The sequence below is a fragment of the Ovis aries genome, chromosome 6 (assembly GCF_016772045.2).
Source record: "Ovis aries strain OAR_USU_Benz2616 breed Rambouillet chromosome 6, ARS-UI_Ramb_v3.0, whole genome shotgun sequence".
NCBI lineage: Eukaryota > Metazoa > Chordata > Mammalia > Artiodactyla > Bovidae > Ovis > Ovis aries.
This window is the reverse complement of record NC_056059.1, coordinates 51,603,025-51,617,090: the sequence shown is the minus strand read 5'-3', so window position 1 is coordinate 51,617,090 and position 14,066 is coordinate 51,603,025.

Here is a 14,066-nt window from a genome sequence, read left to right as displayed (position 1 = left end):
TCCAGGAAAACATCTACTTCTGCTTCATTATGCTAAAGACTCTGAGTGGATCACAAAAAACTGAAAAAAATTCTTGAAAATGTGGGAATACCATACCACCTTACCTGCCTCCTGAGAAATCTGTATGCAGGTCAAGGAACAACAGCTAAAACCAGACATGGAACAATGGACTGATTCCAAATTGGGAAAGGAATATGTCAAGGCTGTCTATTATCACCCTGCTCATTTAACTTACATGCAGAGTACATCATGCAAAATGCCAGGCTGAATGAAGCATAAGCTGGAATCAAGATTGTTGGGAGAAAAATCAGTAACCTCAGAAATGCAGATGATACCACCCTTATGGCAGAAAAAGAAGAAGAATTAAAGAGTCTCTTGAAGGAAGATGAAAGAGGAAAGTTGAAAAGCTGGCTTAAAACAACCTTCGAAAAACAAAGATCATGGCATCTGGTTCCATCACTTCAGGGCACATAGAGGGGGAAGCAATGGAAACCGTGACAGACTTTATTTTCTTGAGCTCCAAAATCACTGTTAGATTATGACTGCAGCCATGAAATTAAAAGCCTCTTTCTCCTTGGCAGAAAAGCAATGACAAATCTAGACAACATATTAAATGGCAGAGTCAGAGCTATGGTTTTTCCAGTAGTCATGTACAGTTGCAAGAGTTAGACCATGACAAAAGACTGAGCATTGAAGAACTGATGCCTTCAAACTATGATGGTGAAGACTCTTGAGAGCCCCTTGGACAGCAAGGAGATCAAATTAGTCAATCCTAAAGGAAATCAACTATGAATATTCACTGGAAGGACTGATGCTGAAGCTGAAGCTCCAGGACTTTGTCTACCTGATGGGACAATCTGACACATTAGAAAAGATCCTGATGTTGGGAAAAATTGAAGGCAGGAGGAGAAGTGGATGACAGAGGATAATATTGTAGGATGGCATTACCAACTCAATGGACATGTTGCTGCTGTTGTTCAATTGCTCAGTCATATACAACTTTTTGCAACATTGTGAACTGCAACAGATATGAGTTTGAGCAAACTGTGGGCGATGGTGAAGGACAGTGAAGCCTGAGGTCCTGGAGTCCATGGGGTCGCAAAGAGTTGGATATGACTGAGGGATTGAACAAAAGCAAACATATATATTTTATACTAGTAACCATTTCTTATTTTATAAAATTATACACTTTATATTACATGTACATATTTTAGGCATGGATTGAAGTTAGAATTTTGAAATTTATCTTCTAACACCACTTTCAATTGCTGAATGCACAAGATATTTCAAATGGTGTATTTAGTTGTTGTAAATTCTTGAAGCAATTTTAGATTGGTATTTATGTTACATAGACCAAAATGTTAAGAGAAAGAGAGGAGTAGGTTTACAAAAGAACAGGGAAATCACTGAAATCGGAATGGGACAAATAATCAGTGTTTTCTGAGTAGCAAGAGAAGATCTCCTGGAGAAATTGTTTCTCTGTGGTAAATGTTTAAGGGCCAGGTGAACAAACAGTGCAATTAGAGTATTTTGCCTGACTTTTACAAACAAGAAGTGAGAGGCCCCTGAGCTGGGTTGCACTGAATAGAAGGACACCGGTCAGATGGATTCTCCACTTTGCTTTCTAAATATTTTATGACAATTGACTCCGTGTTCTTTGTAATTGGTCCTGATGGCTTTGTAATTACTTTGTCTCAACAAACACTGATATTGTGAATAGGTTTTATTGTTTCATTTGTGTTTTTCTTGCCAGTTCCTCCTTTGGGATCCTGTGGCTGCTGCAGTTTGACAAGAATGTGTTTGTGGGGGAAAAATGTGTCCAGTGATTGTTTATCTTTTTTATTTCTGTTTTGCTCAGCTTTGCTACATAGCCTTTGCAGCTCACCCTCCAATTCCCCAGGAAGATAGTAACCTCTTTATTAAGAGTACATTTTTTTTTACCTAACTAAAACAGAGACACTTTGCCAATAAAGGTCCATCTAGTCAAGGCTATGATTTTTCTAGTAGTCATGTATCGATGTGAGAGTTGGACTATACAAAAAGCTGAGGCCGAAGAACTGATGCTTTTGAACTGTGGTGTTGGAGAAGACTCTTGAGAGTCCCTTGAACTGCAAGGAGATCCAACCAGTCCATCCTAAAGGTGATCAGTCCTGAGTGTTCATTGGAAGGACTGATGTTGAAGCTGAAACTCCAATACTTTGGCCACCTGATGCAAAGAAAACTGAGTTATTGGAAAAGACCCTGACACTGGGAAAAATTGAAGGCAAGAGGAGAAGGTGATGACAGAGGATGAGATGGTTGGATGTCATCACTGACTCAATGGAAAACTCCAGGAGTTGGTGATGGACAGGGAGGCTTGGTGTTCTGCAGTTCATGGGGTTACAAAGAGCTGGACACGAATGAGTGACTGAACTGAACTGAACTGATTGGAGATTAATGTTGGAGAGAAGTCTGATGTCTACTCCACATGGGAAGAAGGCTTCAACCCAAAGCAGAGAAAGTCTTTGGAGACAAGATAAGGGCCTGCCTTTCAATTGTTTTCAGCTTGTTAGATCTGCATGATTTATGTAACTGCACAATTTGCTCTGTGTATGTTTTTGTGCCTTTGTGCAAACTAACCTGTAACAATGCCATACAGTCCTATCATATCTTTTCTGAATCCTTTAATGAGATGCAATCTTCACATCATGGTTCTGCCTTTGGCTAGAGAGACTTAATGCTCACAGACATGTTCACCTCTACCCTGAGCTTCAGGACATGCATTTATGCATGATTTTTAAATTAAGCAAAAGAAATCACAGAGTGATGCAGACTGCTGATGGCAGTCATTTTTCAGTGGATATGATTATTTGAACTTTGATGATCCCAGAAAGTTTTGTGTCATGACCCAAGCCATATCTAAATGTTTTCATTTCCTTTCCAAGCAATCTATATAAAAACCTTCTATATTGTGTGAGTGACATATGAATAATAATAAAAGAGAGATAACTATCCTGAATAAAGTAGAATTTCCTAAAAATTTAGAATCTATTGGTCAGAAATTTTTTTTTTTCCCTCTGTTTTGTCTCATTGCAACAAAGACTTGAAATCATAGACCAGTGTTAGAGCTCAACATTTTATGGTGGTTACAGCTCAACATTTTATTAAGCAGACAGCAGATAGTATACCCAAAGGTGGAGTGGGCCACCCCCCTATTGAGTCTCAGCCTGTCTTGATTTCCCCTTTTTATACTTTCTGTCTCCTCCCCTGGGGCCTGTCTTATGCAAACTAGGACAAATCTAGGACCCACCATCTATCAGAAGTTCCCACTCCTATCGCTGGATTTTTCCCCTTGTTCCCTTTTTCAAGGGCTTTTTCCCTTGCCTTTTTCTGTCTTCTAGCCACCACCATTTTGGACGCTTTTTCTATCCTAACTACCTAATATCTTTAATGACTGTAATTTGCACCTTATATTTTATTTCCTACAGTTTGCAGTAATACATTAACTGACTTGCAGTCAGAAAAAAGTACAGAATTTTTTCCCAATATTACAGGACTGTTGAATTTTTTCCAGTAGAGTCCTAAGCAGTGTGTAGTTTAATAACCTAATGATCTAGCCAAATCCAAATCTATGATTCAGTATGAATACAGCTGGACCTGAGCATTTACATTTGCATTAAAATGTTAATAAACACTCTAGGTAAAAATCCTAGGTGTTCATTACCACAAGTAGTCTGTGAAGAATATTTTGAGAAATATAGGCAAGAACTTCTGTGCCTACACAGAGACCCTCTTGATTTTAATGTAAATCACATCGATGACTGATGATTTCCTTAGTCATGTCTTTAGGGCAAAACCAACAGTACTGGAAATACAATCTATACAAGGTTCTAGTCCACCTTAACAGAATTTAGGTGTTCAATAATCATTTTGAAAATTGTATTTAACAGCTCCTCTAATAAACAAAACAAAACATTTTAGTGTTTCTCCAATGAACAAGAATAATGCAGAATATAGTTTTATCTCCTGTCATTATTGTTGCTCCCTAATTTAATAGTGTGCAGTTAGGCTATGAGCTTCCCTGACGGCTCTGTGGTAAAGAATCTGCCTGCTAATGCAGAACACAGAGGTTCGATCCCTGGTCTGGGAAGATCCCCTAGAGAAGGAAATGGCAGCCAGCTCCAGTATTCTTGCCTGGGAAATGCCATTAGAGGAGCCTGGGTAGTTACAGTTCATGGGGTTGCAAAAGAGTCTGACAAGACTGAGCAACTAAACAAAAATAACAACAATTAGCCTACATTTGTTGACACTTCTCTAGCAAAGATAGACACAACTTCTATAATAAGCATAGACTAAAGAGCCTAGCAGGGCTGAAAGATAATGGCAAATCAACCACTGGGATAGGGCAAGGTGCTTGACTGAAACAAATTGGAGAAATCTAATCTGCCACTGAGGAATTGGTACCCTAGAAAATATAAACTTATAATAGGTAGGAAAAAGTTACTCTAGCAGTTAAACAGAGTTTAGGAACTGGAGATGCAAGATCAGTTACTCTTTATCCAAGTTTTTATTATTAAGTCAACATAGGGCTTCCCAGGTGGCACTAGTGCTTAAGAACACTCCTGCCAATACAGGAGACATAAGAGACACAGATTTGATCCTTAAGTTGGGAAGATCCTCTGGAGGAGGGCATGGCAACCCACTCCAGTATTCTTGCCTGGAGAATCTCATGAAAACAGGAGGCTGGAGGGCTATAGACCATGGGATCGCAAAGGGTAGGACACAACTGAATCGACTTAGCATGCATGCTTGCTAGGAATCAGGGTTAACTATCAACAGTCCACAAATTCCCAGATCCTAGGACAATTGACCAGCTAATTAAATCAAGGCTCTGATGCTACAACAGAGAAAGGGGAGTTCCTATGTGGAACTTGGACATAACTGCATTCCAAACTGTAGGGTTTCTAGTTGCAAATCGTATGCTCTTTAAATTCCCACAGTCTATAACCACAGCAGGGAACAGGGATCACAGAGAATAAAGCAGAACTTCCATAGATAGGGTAAATGTTTTCCTTGAAGAAAGCTGATAACTAGATACCAAAAAAAGTGCACATGTTTTAATCAGACAGCAGCCAGTTTTAGGATCAAATCTGTGTCTCTTATGTCTCCTGCAAGGGTTGATTCTGCAAGGAATATTGGAAAGACAACTGATAACTGCAGTAGTTGATGTAGAAATGTATTTTTATGTGGTCAAAATAATTGAGTTATTTAACTGCTCAGTTTTGGTTTGTATAGATGAATCAATTTGGATTTATAAGTGAAATTACATCTTATTCAGGCACTATTACATAAATTTAATCATACATTTCAGATAAATTTACTATTACCTTTAGAATACTCCTTCTCTCGCTCTTTTTTTAACCTGTGGGGATGAATGTGCTATTCCTCAGTAAATATAATAGCCAGTTTTCAACCGCTACTATGAAAAAGCACTGTTTCTCCAGATATATTAGGTGAAACATTAACCTTGATGACCTTTAGATGCTAAATTGTACCAACAGATGCATATTTTTAATTGTAATATGTTAAAGGCTATAAGATGGGCTTCCCTGTTGGCTCAGTAGGTAAATAATCCACCTGCAATGCAGGAAACCTGTGTTCGATTCCTGGGTTGAGAAGATCCCCTGGATGGGGGGATGGCAACCCACTCCAGTATTCTTACATGGAGAATCCCATGGTCATAGGGGCCTGGTGGACTACAGTCCATGTGGTAGCAAAGAGTCAGACAGGACTGACTGGCTAAACACAGCACAGCAAGTCTATAAGATATAGCCACTATGGGAAGGTAGAGTCACGGGAACTGAAATACACTACCTCTTCTCCAACATGTCTAAATATTCTTACAAATTAGTAAAAGTAACCAACAAGTTTTGAGAAGTTAATACAGTAATAACTCATGGCTGCAACAGTATTTTACCAATTTTAGTAATAATGAGGCCAAACAAAGAATAAATCAAATGACTTTCTCCACATCATCTGATTAGAAATCATCAGAGCTGAGATGTAAAGACCAGTGCTTCACCCTAAAGTTCTTTACTTCTCTCTGTGGCAAACAGCATCTGGAAAGACATCCTGCACTACTTCTGGGACTGTGAATTTGATGGATTTTGCTCCTGTGATTAAGTTATATAAAACCCAATTGACTTTCAACTAGGAAGATTATCTGGATGGACCTGACTTATTCACATGAACCCTTAAAAGCAGGGTTGCTGCCAACTGACCACAGATAAGAAATTAGAAAGATGAACTTGATCTACTCTAGAAGAAAGCAGAAAGCCCAGTTTTGAACTGTAATGAAGACAGGCAGCTACTAATAGCTAAGAGCAGTCCTCATCCAAGAGCTGTTAAAGAATTGGAGACCTCAGTTCTACAACTACAAGAAACTGATTTGCGCTTACTATGAATGAACTTGGAAGTGGATTTTCCACCAGAGCCTCATAAACAAGAACAGCCTGGACACCATCTCAAGTTTAGGCTTGTGATATCCTGTCAGTAAGTCAGTCCAGTTGCTCAGTCGTGTCTGACTCTTTGGGACGCCATGGACTGCAGCACACTAAGCCTCCCTGTACACCACCAACTCCCGGAGTTTACTCAAATTCATGTCCATTCAGTTGGTGATGCCATCTAACAGTTTCATCCTCTGTCACCCTCTTCTCCTCCTGCCCTCAATCTTTCCCAGCATCAGGGTCTTTTCAAAAGAGGCAGCTCTCTGCATCAGGTGGCCAAAGTATTGGAGTTTCAGCTTCAGCATCAGTCTTTCCAATGAATGTTCAGGACTTATTTCCTTTAGGATGGACTGGTTAGATCTGTTTGTAGTACAAGGGACTCTCAAGAGTCGTCTCCCACACCACAGTTCAAAAGCATCAATTCTTTGGCCTCATCTTTCTTTATAGTCCAACTCTCACATCCATACATAACTACTGGAAAAACAAACGAACAAACAAACATAGCTTTGACTAGACAGACCTTAGCTGGCAAAGTAAAATCTCTGCTTTTTAATATGTTGCCTAGGTTGGTCATAACTTTTCTTCCCAGGAGCAAGTGTCTTTTAATTTTGTGGCTGCAGTCACCATCTGCAGTCATTTTGGAGCCCCCCAAAATAAAGTCTTTCCCTGTTTCCATTGTTTCCCCATCTATTTGGCATGAGGCAATGGGACTGAATGCTGTGATCTTAGTTTTCTGAATGTTGATTTTTAAGCCAACTTTGTCACTATTCTCTTTCACTTTCATCAAAAGACAAAAATATAGATCAATGGAACAAAATAGAAAGCCCAGAGATAAATCCATACACCTATGGACACCTTATCTTCAACAAAGGAGGCAAGACTATTCAATGGATTAAAGACAATCTCTTTAACAAGTGGTGCTGGGAAAATTGGTCAACCACTTGTAAAAGAATGAAACTAGAACACTTTCTAACACCGCACACAAAAATAAACTCAAAATGGATTAAAGATCTAAATGTAAGATCAGAAACTATAAAACTCCTAGAGGAGAACATAGGCAAAACACTCTCAGACATAAATCACAGCAGGATCCTCTATGATCCACCTCCCAGAATTCTGGAAATAAAAGCAAAAATAAACAAATGGGATCTAATTAAAATTAAAAGCTTCTGCACAACAAAGGAAAATATAAGCAAGGTGAAAAGACAGCCTTCTGAATGGGAGAAAATAATAGCAAATGAAGCAACTGACAAACAACTAATCTCAAAAATATACAAGCAACTTATGCAGCTCAACTCCAGAAAAATAAATGACCCAATCAAAAAATGGGCCAAAGAACTAAATAGACATTTCTCCAAAGAAGACATACGGATGGCTAACAAACACATGAAAAGATGCTCAACATCACTCATTATTAGAGAAATGCAAATCAAAACCACAATGAGGTATCACTTCACACCAGTCAGAATGGCTGCGATCCAAAAATCTGCAAGCAATAAATGCTGGAGAGGGTGTGGAGAAAAGGGAACCCTCCTATACTGCTGGTGGGAATGCAAACTAGTACAGCCACTATGGAGAACAGTGTGGAGATTACTTAAAAAATTGCAAATAGAACTACCTTATGACCCAGCAATCCCACTTCTGGGCATACACACCGAGGAAACCAGAATTGAAAGAGACACATGTACCCCAATGTTCATCGCAGCACTGTTTATAATAGCCAGGACATGGAAACAACCTAGATGTCCATCAGCAGATGAATGGATAAGAAAGCTGTGGTACATATACACAATGGAGTATTACTCAGCCGTTAAAAAGAATTCATTTGAATCAGTTCTGTTGAGATGGATGAAACTGGAGCCGATTATACAGAGTGAAGTAAGCCAGAAAGAAAAACACCAATACAGTATACTAACACATATATATGGAATTTAGGAAGATGGCAATGACGACCCTGTATGCAAGACAGGGAAAGAGACACAGATGTGTATAACGGACTTTTGGACTCAGAGGGAGAGGGAGAGGGTGGGATGATTTGGGAGAATGCCATTCTAACATGTATACTATCATGTGAATTGAATCGCCAGTCTATGTCTGACGCAGGATGCAGCATGCTTGGGGCTGGTGCATGGGGATGACCCAGAAAGATGTTATGGGGAGGGAGGTGGGAGGGGGGTTCATGTTTGGGAATGCATGTAAGAATTAAAGATTTTAAAATTTAAATAAAAATATATATATATAAAAAAAATAATAAAAAAAATAAACTAATGGGATCTAATTAAAATTAAAAGCTTCTGCACAACAAAGGAAACTATAAGCAAAGTGAAATGATAGCCTTCTGAATGGGAGAAAATAATAGCAAATGAAGCAACTGATCTCAAAAATATACTAATCTCAAAAATATACAAGCAACTTATGTAGCTCAATTCCAGGAAAATAAACGACCCAATCAAAAAATGGGCCAAAGAACTAAACAGACATTTCTCCAAAGAAGACATACAGATGGCTAACAAACACATGAAAAGATACTCAACATCACTCATTATCAGAGAAATGCAAATCAAAACCACAATGAGGTACCATTTCACACCAGTCAGAATGACAGCAATCCAAAAGTCTACAAGCAATAAATGCTGGAGAGGGTGTGGAGAAAAGGGAACCCTCCTACACTGTTGGTAGGAATGCAAACTAGTACAACCACTATGGAGAACAGTGTGGCGATTCCTTAAAAAATTGCAAATAAAACTGCCTTATGAGCCAGCAATCCCCCTGCTGAGCATACACACCAAGGAAACCAGAATTGAAAGAGACACGTGTACCCCAATGTTCATCGCAGCACTGTTTATAATAGCCAGGACATGGAAGCAACCTAGATATCCATCAACAGATAAATGGATAAGAAAGCTGTGGTACATATACACAATGGAGTATTACTCAGCCATTGAAAAGAATACATTTGAATCAGTTCTAATGAGATGGATGAAACTGGAGCTGATTATACAAAGTGAAGTAAGCCAGAAAGAAAAACACCAATGCAGTATACTAACACATATATATGGAATTTAGAAAGATGGTAATGATAACCCTGTATGCAAGACAGCAAAAGAGACACAGATGTATAGAACAGACTTTTGGACTCTGTGGGAGAGGGAGAGGGTGGGATGATTTGGGAGAATGGCATTGAAACACGTATACTATCATGTAAGAAATGAATCGCCAGTCTATGTTTGATATAGGATGCTTGGGGCTGGTGCACGGGGATGATCCAGAGAGATGATATGGGGTGGGAGGTGGGAGGGATTGGGAACTCATGTATACCCGTGGAGGATTCATGTCAATGTATGGCAAAACCAATAAAGTATTGTAAAGCAAAATAAAGTAAAAATAAAAATTTTTTAAAAAAAAAGCTCTTTAGTTCGTCTTTGCTTTCTGCCATAAGGATGGTGTCAACTGCATATCCGGAGAAGGCAATGGCAACCCACACCAGTACTCTTGCCTGGAGGGTCCCAGGGACGGCGGAGCCTGGTGGGCTGCCGTCTATAGGGTCACACAGAGTCGGACATGACTGAAGCGACTTAGCAGCAGCAGCAGCAGCATCAATTGCATATCTGAGGTTTGATAATTCTCCCAGCAATCTTGATTCCAGCTTTTGCTTCATCCAGCCCAGTGTTTCTCATGATGTACTCTGCATATAAGTTAAATAAGCAGGGTGACAATATATATCCTTGACGTACTCCTTTCCTAATTTGGAACCAGTTTGTTGTTCCATGTCCAGTTCTAACCGTGGCTTCCTGACCTGCATACAGATTTCTCAAGAGGCAGATAAGGTGGTCTAGTATTCCATCTCTTTAAGAATTTTCCACAGTTTACTGTGATTCACATAGTCTGGTTCACTGTGTAATACCCTGATCAGAAATCTAAGCCACGTGACCCCAGATTACAGAATTGTGAGCTAATAAATGACTGTTCAGTATATTCCCAGCATATAAATGAGTTCCTTTCTGAGAGGGCATTCGTAAGTTGAATTTGTTCATTAAGTCCAACAGAGTTAGCCTAGAACCCAACTAACACAATGGAGCTATACAACACTGTATTGTAACAGATTTATAATACTTTTCATACAAATAATACATTAAAGAAACAGATATTCACAAAATAAGAAAAGACTTTTTTAATTTTACAATACAGGATATTGAAAAGTACAGTAACACAGTACAACAGCTGGCGTATAGTGACAGGCATCAGTGAACAGGCAAGAAGAGTTACAGACTGGAGGAGGGTGAGGAGTTGGGAGATAGTAGAGCTGAAGGGTTGTCGTTAACAGGAGATGGAGGGGAAACTGCAATTTCACTCATATCACAGGCTTGAAATAGAGATATTGTATTATTGGGCTTTATACAGTACTCTATAGTAAAGTACACAAAACACAACACTTGTAGAGGATGCATGTATGTGACAACAATGTACACCAGAAACATGAACTAACTCATGTGACTGGACATTCAAATGCATAGTCACTTCTTTGAACGTTTGAAACTTGAATGTTCATATGTAGGGGACTTACAGTAGTTCAGTTTGTGATCATTTGTTATGCAGCAATATAAAACTAATTCATCTCCTGTTTGCTACCAGTATGAAGGAACTCTACCCACTTTGTATTTCTACATGCTGATCTTAATGCCAGGCTCTAAAGGTACAAAGAACAGTCTGAGTTGTTTTACTGTCAGTGAATCAATTCATAGTTGGTGTCAAAAATAGTCAAAAGTGGTAGCACATAACTATTTTAATAGAAAAACTGTTTGAAAAAAATTTAAGACAAGTATCAAATGCTTTTCAATATTTCCTGGCTATGTCTTTATCTCTCCCTATATAATCCTATGGTGAGAATATTGTTATGTCAGTGTTGGCAAGGATACTATAAAATAAAATCTGTCTGTCACTTATCCCAGAAAATCTATGCTACCTTTAGCAATGGTCTAAATTTACCTTTGTCTACAAATCTGAGGTTTTCCAGTCTTCTTTCCTTATCATTGACTTATATTTGTTCCTTATTAAATGACAAGAAAATTAAAAAATATATAAATTCTTTATCATCAGAGGGATAGCTTTAACTGGCATAGTCTGATCAAATTTTGTTTTCAAGTGAATTCGTAGGAATCACTTTGTCTAATTAGTAGTTTTGGTATGACATATGCTGATGCTGTTCTTTACTAATTCCCTTTTAATTTTTGTTTTCTACAGAGTATGTCAAAGCAGCTAATATTCTCTAAAGTACAAGAGATTAATCAATCTTTAAGAACTAAGAAATAATTAAGTTCAAATATCGCATACTTCCTTATAACAATTAGATGAAAATTATTATCAATGATATAAAAGCATAGATAGATCTGTATGAAAATAATATTATAGTCCAATTTACTCTGATAAGTTATAAAGTTGATTATGAGTTATTAGCAAGTCTGCTTTCCAGCAGGAAAACCAGCAGTATCAACACTATTGGCAATATTTATATTGTAATTATTGCAAAATTTGAAGCATCTCAATTAAGAAGATGCCCTGGAGCAAGTTTTCTTATAGAAAACACAAATGAACAAAGCTGAACAAGCTTAACTGGTTGAATTTCTTTCTTAAGGGACTTAAAACCTTCATGAAGCCCATATAAATTCTGCAGGGGAAAATGCAGTAAGTATTAATTAAATATTCTATTATGGTTTATTGTGGTAGAAATATGAATATAAGCTCAATTCTGTGTATATTTGTGTCAAGTTGACTTTCAACCAAATCCATTTCAGAGAAATCAAAGCCCTCTTTCCATATTCTTCCTCAGAATCTATTCATTCCAATGACTTTCAAAAAGTTTTCTTTGTCCAAGACAACCAAATCGATATTTTTTACCCTGACCTCACAACCAGCTTCCTGATCATTTTTTTCTTATATCTCCAGTTGTTTGTTTTTCCTTATTTCAAAATCTTGATTTTAGAATTGAAGTTTTCAAAACTATATATTCACATTTTATGGAACTTGGTATACCATTGTGAGTGAATAAGCCCTTTGCAGTTGTATGTTTGTTTAAATATACAAATCTTTGCCTTATTTAAAGCAGAAATCTTGGTCAGAAATTCAGCTCTGGAGTCAGTTTCTGAGGAAGTACAATATTGTTCATGACTTAACTACCAGTAATATATGAGGGAAATGTAAGGACTTCCTCCGTTTTCACAATTGTACCTATTCTGTTTTAAAAAATGAATTTAGAGAGTGAAGTCAGAAACAGCAGTTATTTCAATATCATGTTTTTTAAAGTTAGAAACCTACTTTCTATAATCCTATATTCCTGAAGGCTAACTGTTCTGATCTTTACTTAGAACTGGAGCATGTGTCAAATTATCTTTGAAACTCAGGAGAAGTATTCCATTTTTTGTTGTGTTATGATGGATCTGTGCTAACCATTTAATTCGTTTAGGATAACAATTCATTTTGTCTTTCTACCCAGCCCTATCGTGTGTTCCTTTTGAAAAGAATCGGAATTCTTACTAACATAGTGAATTACACCATAATTATTGTCGAATTAATGATGGGCTTGTGATGTTATTTCTGAACAAGAAAGATAGCTTAGAATGGCTAATAGGTGATTTTTCTTTCTTTCTTTCTTTTTTTAAATTCTGATTTCTCTTTTTCACATTCCTGTCTTTCATGTTCTCTACTCCTCTGCCCTTATGCAAATGATTGTACAGTCTTTGTACTGTAGTCACAGGTTTGTCCTTTCATTAATCAATAATGGATTTTCAAGGCTCTAAAAAATGTGCAAATTACTGTGACAGACCTGCTGTGGTAAAGAAGATAAAGAAGGCATTGTCTCCTTCAAGGAGTTCATAGTCTAATATGGAATCTGTGGGCCAAATTTGGTTCACCACCTGTGCAGACGTGTAAATTTGCTTCAGTCATGTCTGACTCTGCATCCCCCATGGACTGTAGCCCACCAGGCTCCCCTGCCCATGGGATTCTCCAAGCAAGAATAAACGAGTGGGTTGCCATTTCACTATCTATTTTTGTAAATTAATGTTTTAATTCAATTTCAGTCATGCTACTTATGTTACGTATTTTCTGTGGTTGTGTGTGCACACCACAGTGCCAGAGTTCAATAGTTGTAGCAGAAATTGAATGGCCTGAAAAACCTAATAATCACAGTCTGATCATTTAGAGAAAATGTATGACAATCCCTTGCTTAGTAGATACTACAGCACTGAAATATAAGAATGAGCACAAAGTTAAATATGGGCTTGAAAATGTTATGCAAGGTAGAGTTTAATTAAAACTGTAGGTATGGAAGGAGATTCTGTGAGCACAATTTATGTGAACTCTGAAAAACAAGTAGGCTTTCACCTGAAAGAACTGAGATGAAGAGATCACTGGTTGCTGATAGTTTTGAAGTGCTATCAAAGACAAGGCAAATATCTCTATCAAATGCACTCCAAATTATGGCCCAGTAATAGAAGATTTTTTCCAGGTAATAATAAAATGAGTTTTGTGGTAACTTTTAAGATGTCTTACAGGCTCCAGTTACTTCTAGATGTTGTTAATGTG